Source organism: Toxorhynchites rutilus, chromosome 3, assembly GCF_029784135.1.
Source record: "Toxorhynchites rutilus septentrionalis strain SRP chromosome 3, ASM2978413v1, whole genome shotgun sequence".
Lineage (NCBI taxonomy): Eukaryota > Metazoa > Arthropoda > Insecta > Diptera > Culicidae > Toxorhynchites > Toxorhynchites rutilus.
In genome coordinates this window covers 100,763,909-100,777,099 of record NC_073746.1, presented here as the reverse complement: position 1 = coordinate 100,777,099, position 13,191 = coordinate 100,763,909, and positions in this window count along the sequence as shown.

Genomic DNA, 13,191 nt, shown 5'->3' with positions numbered 1-13,191 from the left:
CAAAATGACTACGGGCTTGACCACGAATGCCACTTCGTGGCGAAAACGAGATGAAACGTATTAAAGGGTGTGTCACATCAAATTGCATTACGGAAAAAACGCTGTAGAAATTAAATTTTTAGGAATTGTATCTTCAGCTTTCGCTTATAATCAGATAAGAGTATATAGATGACGTTGGCCATGCTTCACTGTCAATTTTTCTTAAATTTGGAAAACTGTCGTCGAACGAAAAAGAGCGTCGTGAATTAATCCTGCGCACTCATTTCGAGATTCCGGAATTGTCACATCGGGACATCGGTAAGATGTTGGGAATCGTCCAATCCACGATCAGCAGAGTACTAAAACGATACTTCGAGAACCTAACCATCGACCAGAAGGTGAAGAACGGTAAAAATGGATGCTCCGTCAGTGAAAAAGATCACAAGCGCGTAGTTAAGCAGTTTAGACGTGATCCGAGAAGTTCGGTCCAGGATGTCGCCAATAAGCTGAATTTGTCAAGTTCATTCGTCCAGCGGACCAAGCAGCGGGAGGGCCTGCGTACATACAAGGTTCAGAAGGCTCCTAACCGCGACGAAAGGCAAAACATGGTGGGGAAGACGCGAGCCCGGAAGCTGTACACCGAAATGCTGACGAAGCCGCATTGCCTGGTAATGGACGACGAAACCTACGTCAAAGCGGACTTTCGTCAGCTGCCGAGCCTGTTGTTCTTCTCCGCAGAGGACAAATTCAGCGTTCCGGAGGAGATTCGCAAGCAGAAACTATCCAAGTTTGCCAAAAAGTACATGGTGTACAAGCGATCTGCTCTTGCGGAGAGCGGAGCGCCCCCTTCGTGATGACCGGCACGGTAAACGGGCAGGTTTACCTTAAGGAGTGCCTACAGAAGCGCTTACTACCACTATTGAAGCAGCACGAGGGCCCGACCATCTTCTGGCCGGATCTCGCTTCGTGCCACTATTCAAAGGACGTGTTGGAGTGGTACGAAGCCAACGGGGTCACCTTCGTGCCAAAGGAAATGAACCCGCCCAACGCGCCGGAGCTTCGTCCAATAGAGAAATATTGGGCGATTATGAAGCAGGCCCTCCGGAAGAACCCAAAAGATGTCAAATCGGAGGCGGACTTCAAGAGAAAATGGATTTCTGTTCAAAAAAAAACTACAACCTGACGTTGTACAGAACCTTATGGACGGGGTAAAGAGGAAGGTGCGAGCATACGGACTTGGGCTCGAAGTATGAATAAAAAGAAAATACCAAAAGTTGTTTGATAGTTTTTATTTTACTGTCTAAAATTTTCAAAAGGATCGGTCTACTGGGCGGATTTCTACAGCGTTTTTTCCGTGATGCAATTTGATGTGACAAACCCTTTATAACCTTGCATATAATTCATTTTGTGTTTACCTTGAAGTGACGTTCGTGATCAGGTCCTATATTTCTTTTTCTTTTTTTTCTTTTTTTGAAATTCTTGTTAAAGTGATATCCACCTTTTGGCTAGTTTTCCGTCATACTGATTCGAATCTCAAAGTAAAAGTTGAAGTGTTCTACTTTACATCTCTGGTGTCAATGATTGAACAACACAATTTTTCTCTCTCCCCCACGAAATGCCGATTCGCATCATTTTGTCTTCCTACAAATTGTTGCCTTAAAAGATTAACTACAATAAATTATCGCTCAAAGCTATCGAAACGAATCAGTTTAAAACCAAGGCTTATTTTGTGTTGATTTGCGGTTAACCACACTTGTTTACTTTCACGTGGAGCCCAATTGGGAGCTGTATTTGGCGCAACTGTCGGCCATAAACAATATTTACCATCCACCCTTTTAATTGCTGCCCAAACAATTTTGATTGATCTGTGAAATTTGCACGGAACGATTAAGACGATCGCTGCTAGCGGAACATTCCATCGCCCCGACCAGCGTTTGTGTCAGATGCAATCAATTAATTTCACCCGAGACAAATTAAATTTGTCAGAAACAAGACGTCACGAAACGGCGGCATTCTTGTGATACCTAGTTAAAAGTTTGTTTCGGTAATCGTGCTGCTCGTGCTGAAGTGCATAGAGCCCCGCGCTAACAGTGGAAAACTACCTCGCAAAACAGTTTTCTATAATGCCGCTACTCTAGCAGTCTCGTGGAATCGGGCCGGAAGTACGTGACGCAAGCTGTGGGTGACGTTAGACGGGACGAAAAAAACTTTTCCTGGAGGAATTAGGAAGAAAAAAAAGTGTTACTTGTTCTCATTGAATTGGCAATTAGTTCAACAAGGGAAAGGCAGGCGGTAGACTGCGAGATTTCAGGGGACGAAGTGTAATCCGATTGGATGATAGTTGAATAGAATGCATTATTATTATGAAGGAACGTAAAAAAGGTTGATTGATAGAAATGAAGTGGTGGACTGTAAAGAATTGAAGTTGAGTGTAGGGACATTTAGGTGATCATTTGAGATATATTTGAGGATGTATTTTCTATTTTTTGGATGCCAGTATAGTGATTACAGGAGAACTTCGAAATAACGTACCTCCGTTATAACATACCCTCGATATAACGTACATTTTACCACGATATAACGTACACATTTTCAAAGTCCAAAGGACTAATTTTTTGAATATTATTTTCTGAAAGAACAATAAATTATCTGTATTTTGATACTAAGCTTGTTTTGTATCTTTAACCAATCTCGAAATACAACTGTTTTGTGATTCCGAATTCTAAATGAATCAATCTTTAATCAACAATACGAAGGAAAACATCATGAGAAAGGCTGGCTTCATCTTCTAGTTGAATTTATTCATTGACCTTACTCAAACTGCAATACAATAAAGTAATATAAGCTACGTTTCTGAGTTCTTTATTATGCATCGATATAACGTACAATTCGATACAACGTACAATTTTGGAAGTAAAATGTACGTTATATCGAAGTTACCCTGTATTATGCAATTGGCAACTGGCGCTTGGATGTTCTCTTTAAAACAGTTCCTTGCTAGTTGTACATTTTTCTCATAATCCAGTGGACCGATATGGCTGATTTTTTTTCATCGTGTAAAAATCTTACTATCTGAATTGTTACGTAGCGGTTTTTGAAAATTCTGAAAATTTCCAAAATGAAAAAGACGGGTGGGTAATGTCGGAGACATAACCGGAGTGACGTAGGACTATACAAAGGGGACAGCTTTTGTTAAATATATATTTTAAATATATTGTTTTATTTTCTTCTCCTACGTGAATACCTACCTATCTACCTGAAAAATGGATTAGTTTACTGTTTACTCTTTATGAATATGTTGATGGTTCTGAAAAGAACCTTTGGTGTTGTGATTTTGTTATCACTCGATACTCCCATCTTGTTCGGTTAAACCTTCCTGTTTAGCTATTACGTTTGCCACTCGCCACAGCTTTCACAGTTGGAAAGTTTCTTCCCATCCGTAAATTACATTTAATGCGACGTGCCGGAGAAACACTTTGCCACTCACTGAAACTAATTGTTGCCTTGATGAGCGCCGAACCGAAGCTGCTCTGTTCTTGATGCGGGTTTTCTAATTGTCGTGAGCAGCTTTGCAAGCCAACTCGAGCACTCCGACGGCCGAAACTCTATAATCGCTGTTAGGTATACTGGTGCTCCGGCACCAATCCGTTCGGCCTAGTTACCCTTGCGGAGCAATCAGTGAATGCGGCCAACAGGGAACTGGAGACCTGCACGGTTCGAGTGAGACTTTGCCTTTCCCTAAACTTGTCCTCCTTTGTTACGTCCACGATGCCGATGCCGTACAACCACACGGGTTTACGGTTTGAAAGAAAATAAGATATTTTTTTGGGGTCCGCCTGTTTTATACTCTAGCGGAACACGCTCACAGGATAGAGACAAATCGGCAGACTCAGCCAGAGGGGCGAGTCCAACGAGACGAACGAATGGGCGTTAAAAGGGAGCGATGGCAAAAAAATACATTCATTACGATTTGTTCGCTCGTTGGATTCACATGCAGGCTAAAAAGGGTCCTTTTCAGGATCACAAAATTATCTTCAATCTAAAGAGTTTATTGTTTTGTTATCACTCGATATCCCCATCTTGTTCGGCTAAACCTTTCTGTTTAGTGATTGCATTTGCCACTCGCCACAGCTTTCACAGTTGGAAAATTTCTTCCCATTCAGCTTGTGACATATTTTACAGTAAATTACATTCAATGGCACGTCGCATTACCACCACTCAGTATCGGATTGGAGGTAATTTTAACCTGTAATTGAACATTTGCGATGATAGTGGTACAGTGTCGACTTTTAATGTGGGGTCATAATTTGGACCCCGAACTCTATGTTTACAAAAATGTCCAACTAAATATGTCGCATTACAGGTCCGTCCAATTAGCTAAATGTCGAGATAAGAGTAAATTACTGTACTTTCACTAGAAGCAATTTAAAAATTGGTGAAAATCAATAAGCTCAGAACAACTGCCAAATTCACATACTCATCATATCCTGGCAAACAAATTATGAAAAAATCAATTTGTGTTTTATTATTATTTTGGATATTGTTTTAGAAAGCATTGAACTGTATTTCCTAAACCCTTTTTTGGGAGGTTTAATGGCCCTGAAAAGCGCCTTGTTTTATGGAATGGTTCCAATTTAGAAAACTTAGTACTCGTGGTTTTGAAAAAAACCATTTCGAACGCCCTCGATGCCGCCTTGTTCTGGATTTGCCACCAAAGCAGTTTGTATAAAGAACAAACTTTTTTCTTCTGCTACTTGATGCCGTTTTGCGATTGCGTTTGCCACTCGCCACTCGCTGCAACTGCCTGTTGTTGTCTTGATGTGTTCTGTTCTGAATGCGGTTTTTCTTATCGTCGCGAGCAGCTTTACCAGCCAACTCGATCACTTCGGCGGTCGAAACTATATAACGCCGGCTAGGTGGACTGGTGCACTGGTACTAACGCGCTCGGCCTAGCTACCCTTGCAGGGAACTCCAGATCAACACGGTTCGAGCGGGATTTTGCCTTTCCCTTCACTTTTCCTCCTTTACCATGTCCAGACATGGCTGCTTGGGTTGGTTTGTTGATGTGTTGTGATGCGAACCGATGTGGTGTACGGTTTGAATGAGAATGATCGTTACGGCAGCGGAGCGGGGATTTTTAAGCTGACTGGCTGGCTCGAGAATTACGCATGTGTGAGACTGCGACCAATGTTTCGTTCACTTTTTTCTTTTTCCTTTCCAATCGTGCTTCATTCTATTTCGCTGCTGCTCTGGTTGCCCGTTTTGGTCGGTACGATTTGAGGAGCACAAAATGGACCAATCAAAAATGGGCACATAGTGCATTTTGACAATGCTTAATATTTCACAAGTATTCAATTATTTATCTCGAGAAAAATGAAATGTTATTCGTTATGATAGATGCGTAGATATATTTCCTATCAATTGATGCAAAAACCTTTGCGATCTATTGAGAAATGCTCGAGTTATAAGCGTTCCAAATCTTGCATTTTTTCCTACTTGTTCAGTGCCTAGATTTTCATTTCACCCCCTATATCCTCCGGTTAGACGTAGTCCTACGTCAAAAAAACCCAATGAGCCCAGCGTCAGTCCCTAGGGGTCGACGTTGAACTTTTTGGTAGGAAAATGTTGCCTGACTGGGACTGACGATTACAAAATAATAAAATAACAATATATACGGTTTGTTTTCGGATGTTTTACAAAATATGACTACTTTCTAGTCGAATTTCTGACTATTTTCTTTTTATACAATAAGTATCTTTGGGACCTGGGACCGACTCTGATATTGTGCAAACACTCTTGATGCGCGTTGAATGGAAAGCGCAGCAAGAAAAAATCGGGGCTTAAGCGGCTTATAGACATTCAATATTATTAATCAATAATATTGAATAACTGAACTGCAGAACATTAACACGTTAAAGCGGCCCATAGACGTTCAATATTATGGCCCAATATTGCCCCTAGACGATCAATTATATTGCACAAATCAAAATATAGCGCCATAATATTGAACGTCTATGGGCCGCTTTAACGTGTTAATGTTCTGCAGTTCTGCGGCTCCATGAAAAGCAATAAATACATTTACAAGTCCGTGAATGAGGGCAGCAATATTACTGTGTTTCAAATTGAGTATATGGATATGAATACTCCTCGATTGAATGACAACATACACTAATGACGGAATAATGCACTACCAAATTGACTGATACATTAGCTCCAATGAAATTGTCTGGCGTATCTTTGATTTGCTAAATCATGAACGGGACCCAGCATTTATAAATTTAGCCGTCCACCTTGAAAACGGTTAGCGTCTATTTTCACCTAGATACTGCAATTGAACGTTATTAATATTGATTTTCCATATTTTATTTTTTTACTTTACGACAAATATATGTACTTTTGACATTTTTCATGTAACTTTTTAAGTAACTACCAGTTACTTTAATAAAATACTGAGATATTTACGTCTATAGCGCTCCATTCCTCTGAATGTCATAGATACCATCCTCACGTATCTGTTTAATCTCCATCAAAGAATGTATCGTCTTCATACTCTTACTTCATACTTCATACTCCATACTTCGAGAAGACTATTTTCCCAAGGTGCAACGCCATGAACGGCAAAACCTTCACCAGGTTATAGATCGTTAAAACATTCAAACGCCTCTGCAATACACTTATTGTTTGTTATATTACAACAAATATATATTCGCTGAAAATTATCTATATGTGGCAGCACAACGTTTGCCGTGTCAGCTAGTAATAATAATAATATCAATAAAATGTTACTTTATATTTTTGTTGATAATATTAAGATTACGCGCTAAAGACATTGATTTCATAAATAAAATAAAATCTTCTTCATGTCCAAACCAACATTGCCAAGTCCGCAAAACTTCCCCCAGCCACATTCTAATCTGGCCCTACAGTTGCATTCGCGTAACTTTCATTCACACGACTTTCACCCACGACACTTCTCCACGCACCTCTTTCAACATATTCTCTTCTGTTACTCACACTATTTCCCCCGAGAACTTCTCTACATAGAATAGCCGCGTCATCGAAAAATAAAATTTTCTCATTTCGGAATATGCTGCAGAATTCGCCAGAAAATGACAATAATTCTTCGCTGCACAGTAGGTTAAGGTGAAGGTGGAAGCTAGCCACAAATGGCTGCTACAATGGCGCTCATTTCTTTCATCTCCCTCCCTCACCCCTCGCCCGAAAATCAATAATTTTGCGAAACAGTGTGAAGAAAATGATCGTTTTTGCACACTTCCCATCAAGTAATATCAACCAAACTTTAATCGATTACTCACAAGATATTAAATTTTCATCTGCTTTCGCACCGTATAGTGAAGAACGTCGGAAAACTCTGAAAGTTAAATTTTCGTTTTTCAATCTTCAGCAATGGTTTTGTTTGTATTGGTGGAAGCATCGTTATTTTTTCGACACTGATGCCAAACAACATCATCGAAACAGCTATAAAAACCACTCAATAAAATGTTATTCCAGAGTCATAGCGTCCCATGTCATGAAAATCAATAGAATAAAATTGTGTTGATATCAATACAATTATTATTTTTACGTTTAATGGGTCTATAATGTAAGTTTTAGCAACTTTAACATTGGGTAAGAAAATTGTATTGCAGAGCTCGGAACACTGCCACGGCTGCCTATGCTTTCAAAAACAGTAAACGGAAAAGTATTAAATTCAATCTAAATGCCTCGGCCAACGAAGAGAAGAGTTAAGGCTTTCCAACGTGAATATGTGAAAACAATACGATCAACGAAGGAAAATATTAAGGAATTATCAACATCGAGTTACTATGCGGAAGAACTTGTTAATACCAAAAGAGCCCCAATTCGCATGTGTTATAAATTTGCTCATGTTACGCTCGCGTATAATCAGAATCATATGCAAATGCACCTTCTATATATATATTTATATTTGCAATTGTTCATCGGAACATATCGTTCATACATTTTACTTTAGTATTGAATTGTTATTTTTTTTTTTTCAAATGTATTCAAAGACTCGTGTCAATGAAGCGCCACACAGTCTGATAAGTGAATTGATCTATTTACGTGTGCTTTGCTCTTCTCTCACAAACACTATTACCCCATTTTTACACGAGGGTTTACCTATACTACTACAATGGCTAGCTTCCACCTTCACCTTAATCCCTTTAGTTTGCGGAAATGAGAAAATGAAAATGAATCACATGACGTTGTACCGGAAAAATATATACTAAGACACCCGACATCATCAGCACGAGGGAAAAAATCATCAACGACGGTAGCAACGTATTGGTATAACGATTACATTCAGAATCTACAAAAAAAATATCACTAATGAGCAAGCAGGTCTGTCGCAGACGAAAGAACAAAATACTCTCACATGGGAATGTATCCGTGTACAGTACACGACAGTTACAATAATGTCGCATAACATTTTCACTGTGTGACTGTAGTTAAAAATTCAATCCATGACTGTCACGGGATAATGGAGGTGACAGTCATGAGATTACTGTCGTGATGCAGTACATTTGGTACCCCTGGGTGGAACGATCAAAATTTGATCGAGGAGAAAAGCGCGTAGTTTGGTTAAATTTATTACTTAAAACAGAAAGTGGGTTATATCTATGGTATAACCGCAAGGGTGACGTAGGACTATCGTTGATTTAGTGATCATTTGTTTGAAGTTGAATCTGAACCCATTCTGAATGAATGAATAAATGAATATTTGGGGGTCTCGAAAACGAGAGCGTTACGTTGGAGGTACAAGGTTTTATGCATCCAATATTGAATACGAAAATATTCTACTGATGGGGAAGAATAATCTTCAGTAGCTTTCCTGCTAATTGCACTTAATTGTAAAATCACAAAACCAAATATATTTGGTCGCAGTATTATATGGATAGAAAACATTAAAATAAACTCTTTCGCATGAATGTTTTTTTTCAATTCCCAGGGGAACTGGCAGATTATTTTTCAGCAACGATAACATCTTTCCGGAATCTTCTCGATGCTGGATGGCAACCAAACGAAAATAGTTCCGCGTGTGTATGTGTGTGTGTGGTGGCTGCTCATATGTCTCAAGCGGAACCGTTTGTGGCATCACTCTCCTGCTGATGGATTCCCTTCTGGCCTAAGGTGCACAGGCTCTTGGTGACACCGTTCATCAGCGCTTGCATGATAAACGAAGTTAGCTTCACCACAACAGCGACAACATGCTCCAATCGCTGTTCAAATATAACTGAGTGGATTTCTTTTTTTTACACTCAATTCCATTTTTATTTATTCTTGTTTGATTAACCATTTTTATAATACGAATTAGGTGATTCCGCTGCCTAGGCTTTTCAAACTTTACCTGACTATGAAGTATTACTAAACCAATTAATAGCTTTTCCTATTGGATACTGTAGTAGTTTGAGCAGATAATGTTACTCTGTTTCAGTTAAGATTATATTCTAAATCTAAACTAACCTAATAAACCTAAAATACTCTAACCTATCTATGTACAAATATTTAGAAATTAATTTACACATGAAATATTATGATTTCTATGGATATAAATCCCTGATGGGTTGTCATTCAGAATTTCGGGCTTTGATTCGATGTCTTCTTTCAAATAATTCTATTCTTTTATCTATTGGGTCAAAAACTGCCAACCGATGTACTTCAGCATTATTTTCAGGAATTTGTTCTGGATAATTTGAAACTGAGTGGATTTCCGAGCGGCGCTCGCTTATATATCGATTGGTGATTTCAATAGCCTGTTTTGAAAGCAATTTTAAGACTATTGAAACTAGTTTTTAGATGAAAAAGTAACAAGTATATAACGCGTAGACATTTTATCTTTCGAATTAAGTGTTTATCATAACATTTCGTTCGGTTGTTTAGGAGCTATTAACGCTCAAAATATCGGTCTCCGGCGTAACGCTTTCGTTTTCGAAACATTGATTTTACACCCCTGTATAGAAATGAAAGACGTAGTCCTACGTCAAAAAATCATTCTTTTTTTTCTTTTAGTAATTTAATCAATATTATACAAAGATATACTGATTAATTGTTGCGTTACGTGCAACTAAACTTACGTCGCAATATCGCAACAATGCCAATTGCATGGTTTCGGCTCTTCTGGTTATTAGTAACCTAAAAATTCAACAGATTCCTAATAAGTAAAGATGTCGCTATAGTATGAATCTCGAACAATCAAAAAAATATTTTTTTTTTTCAGATTTCTAGACTTTAATTAAGACAAACAGAAACCCTAACAAACAATGTTCATTTATTCTGTCATAGTTTATTAACTCTTTGTGGTCGTTTGTCTACTCTCAGCCACCACAGCAAGAAACCATGCTTATCTTATATTTTCGAAACCAAGTATAAGCTTATGCTTTTCCTAAACGAAGCTTGATGTCTAATGAATCTGTTCACAAATCAATACGGTGCTCTTATGAGTAATAGATAACGGAACTCAGTATAAAACTAAATGGTCATCCACACAAGATAACGCACAGTGCGTTGAATGCATAAGAATGTGGGACCAAAAATCATAACAGCAGAATTTAGCCATTATAACATGGAAAATGATGGAAAATGATGGAAAAGATTATTTATGAATATCAGAACTATTGTTTGCATAAATGTCTCATGTTATTTGAATAATCGTATCTCAAGCGACAAAATCAGTGTTCATCTAAAGTGAAAAGTTCCTATCATTGCGGATACACTGAAATCATTATTTGAGTAACTACAGGTTTGAATTATGTTGAGGTAGTTGTTTTTAAAGAGCAGAATAATTGTTTTCATAAGTGTGTTATGTCATCTGAATAATCTGTAAAAAAAGATCTTTGTTAAAATCGAAAGGTGCTGATCTTTTCGGATACCGTTCTGAATCATATTTCGGACGCTTAAGGCATATGATGCAGAAAACAGATCTGAACTTGCACAGGTATTATTTAGTTGATATTTTTCAAAATGCTTTTAAGCTTTCTACTTTGGTACCTATTTGATTGAAAACATAAAAAAACATTGAATAAAATGCTTTTCAAATGAAGCGAATAAGAATCAAACTTCGGACACTATTTATAAAAAAAACTCGAATATCGGACGGATTAAATTCCAATTTTCAGACACTCTGTTTGCATAACAGTTTATTGTGGTTTGAAGCACAATTTAGATTTCTGTACAATTACTAATACAGTGAACTCTCCCTAACTCGATGTTCTGTATCTCGATATTTTCCCTAACTCGATGGATTTCATGGCACCTTCGATTTTACAAGCATTCTTCACTCCATGACACGATACCTCCCTAACTCGATGCCTCTCTTACTCGATGTGTTCTGATTCATTTTTCCATGGATTTTCACCTCCCTAACTCGATTGATTTTCGCGTACATGTTTTTGTGCGTTATTACCTCAGATTTCAATTGAGAGGCTTAGAATGAAAGGGGTGTAAGTGATTTGATCGATTTGTCTACATCGACTCTCTTTTGGGTCATAACTTAGCTGCAAATACATTCCCAGCTGTATTTACCAATGTGGAAAATAGGTCGGAACCTCATCTATCGGATTCTATAGCAAACTTAAATTGGAAAGTTTTTGCAGTTGAGTTATTAACTAAATAAAAAGTTAATAAGTCACTTACACCCCTTGCATTCTGAGCCCCTCAATTGTCCTTGAAAGTGAAGACGGAGTGTTCGTGTCATCAAACAATTTCTTTTCAAGTATGGAAAACCACGAGAAACCTTTCAAGCGAACAAACAAAACGTAGCCATCGGGCAACGTTTGAGCATCATCGAGCAGGTCGAAAAGTATGGACGGAAGGGGTCTGTTCATGCCGAAATAGTTTGAACATCCCGAGCAATTGCGATCCACAAGAGTCAAGTGATATTGTGTACCTTTTTACTCACACAGTATTGCTTGGTCTGTTTCATATTAAGCGATAACGTAGAACGATCAAGTTTCTCTGGAGAACAGGATTTTCATTATTGCTTTGATCGATGGTTCGCTACTACTGACTCAAACAGCTGACTGTAGAAATAGAAGAGAATTAGGGACAGATTTATACCGTCGGCAAAATCGGATCTGTTAGAAATATATCTGTTCGCGTTAAGTTTTTTGTTTGAATTCAAATCTGTTTTGTCTGTGAAGTATCCGAAAATCATAACGATTGCTTCGACAACTCGCAAGCAGATCGGTCGAACCTATATTTGATCCGATACAGGTTTTTTTTTTTACATCCGTTTCTAGTGTGTATTTTTTCAACTGGTGCGCTGCGAGCGAAGTAAAGCTCATAAAAAGTGGTGCGCTATCGAGACAATCCGGCAGCAAGACACATCATCACACACGCTACACAGCGGCGGCAAGTAGAAGTTTATTTTCCTCTTTCTTCTTCCATCATTCTGAATAGCTTCTGTGCACGATTTACACCATTGTTTAAACTTTGTGTTTACCAAATCGGCAAGCGTTAGCATTAGGGGTGTCCATTTTGATACATCACCGTTGAACTATTATTGGAACTTTTTGACGTAGGACTACGTCTTTCATTTCTATACCGGAGTGTAAAATCAAAGTTTCGAAAACGAAAGCGTTACGCCGGAGACCGAGATTTTGAGCGTTAATAGCTCCTAAACAACTGAACGAAATGGTATGATAAACACTTCATTCGAAAGATAAAATGTCTACGCGTTATATACTTGTTACTTTTTAATCCAAAAACTTGTTTCAATAGTCTTAAAATTGCTTTCAAAACAGGCTATTGAAATCACCAATCGGTATATAAGCGAGCGGCGCTCGGAAATCCACTCAGTTCTAATTGAACAGCGATTGGAGCATGTTGTCGCTGTTGCGGTGAAGCTCTTTATTTATCATGAAAGCGCGGATGAAAGGTGTCACCAAGAGCCTGTTTGTGCACCCTAGGCCAGAAGGGAATCTATCAGGAGGAGAGTGATGCCACAAACGGTTCCCTGGGAAGACATCGCTACACACACATACACGCGCGGCTATTAACAGGTGGTTATCGAGTTGGCATTAACCACTGGTGGGCTTCCAGTATCGAGAAAAATGTGGAAATATCTAATCGTTACTGAAAATAATCTGCCAGTTCCTCTGGGAATTTTCAAAATATATTCATGTGAAAGAGTTTAATTGAATGTTTTCTATCCATGTTACACTGTGACCAAATATGTTTCAATCAAGTGTT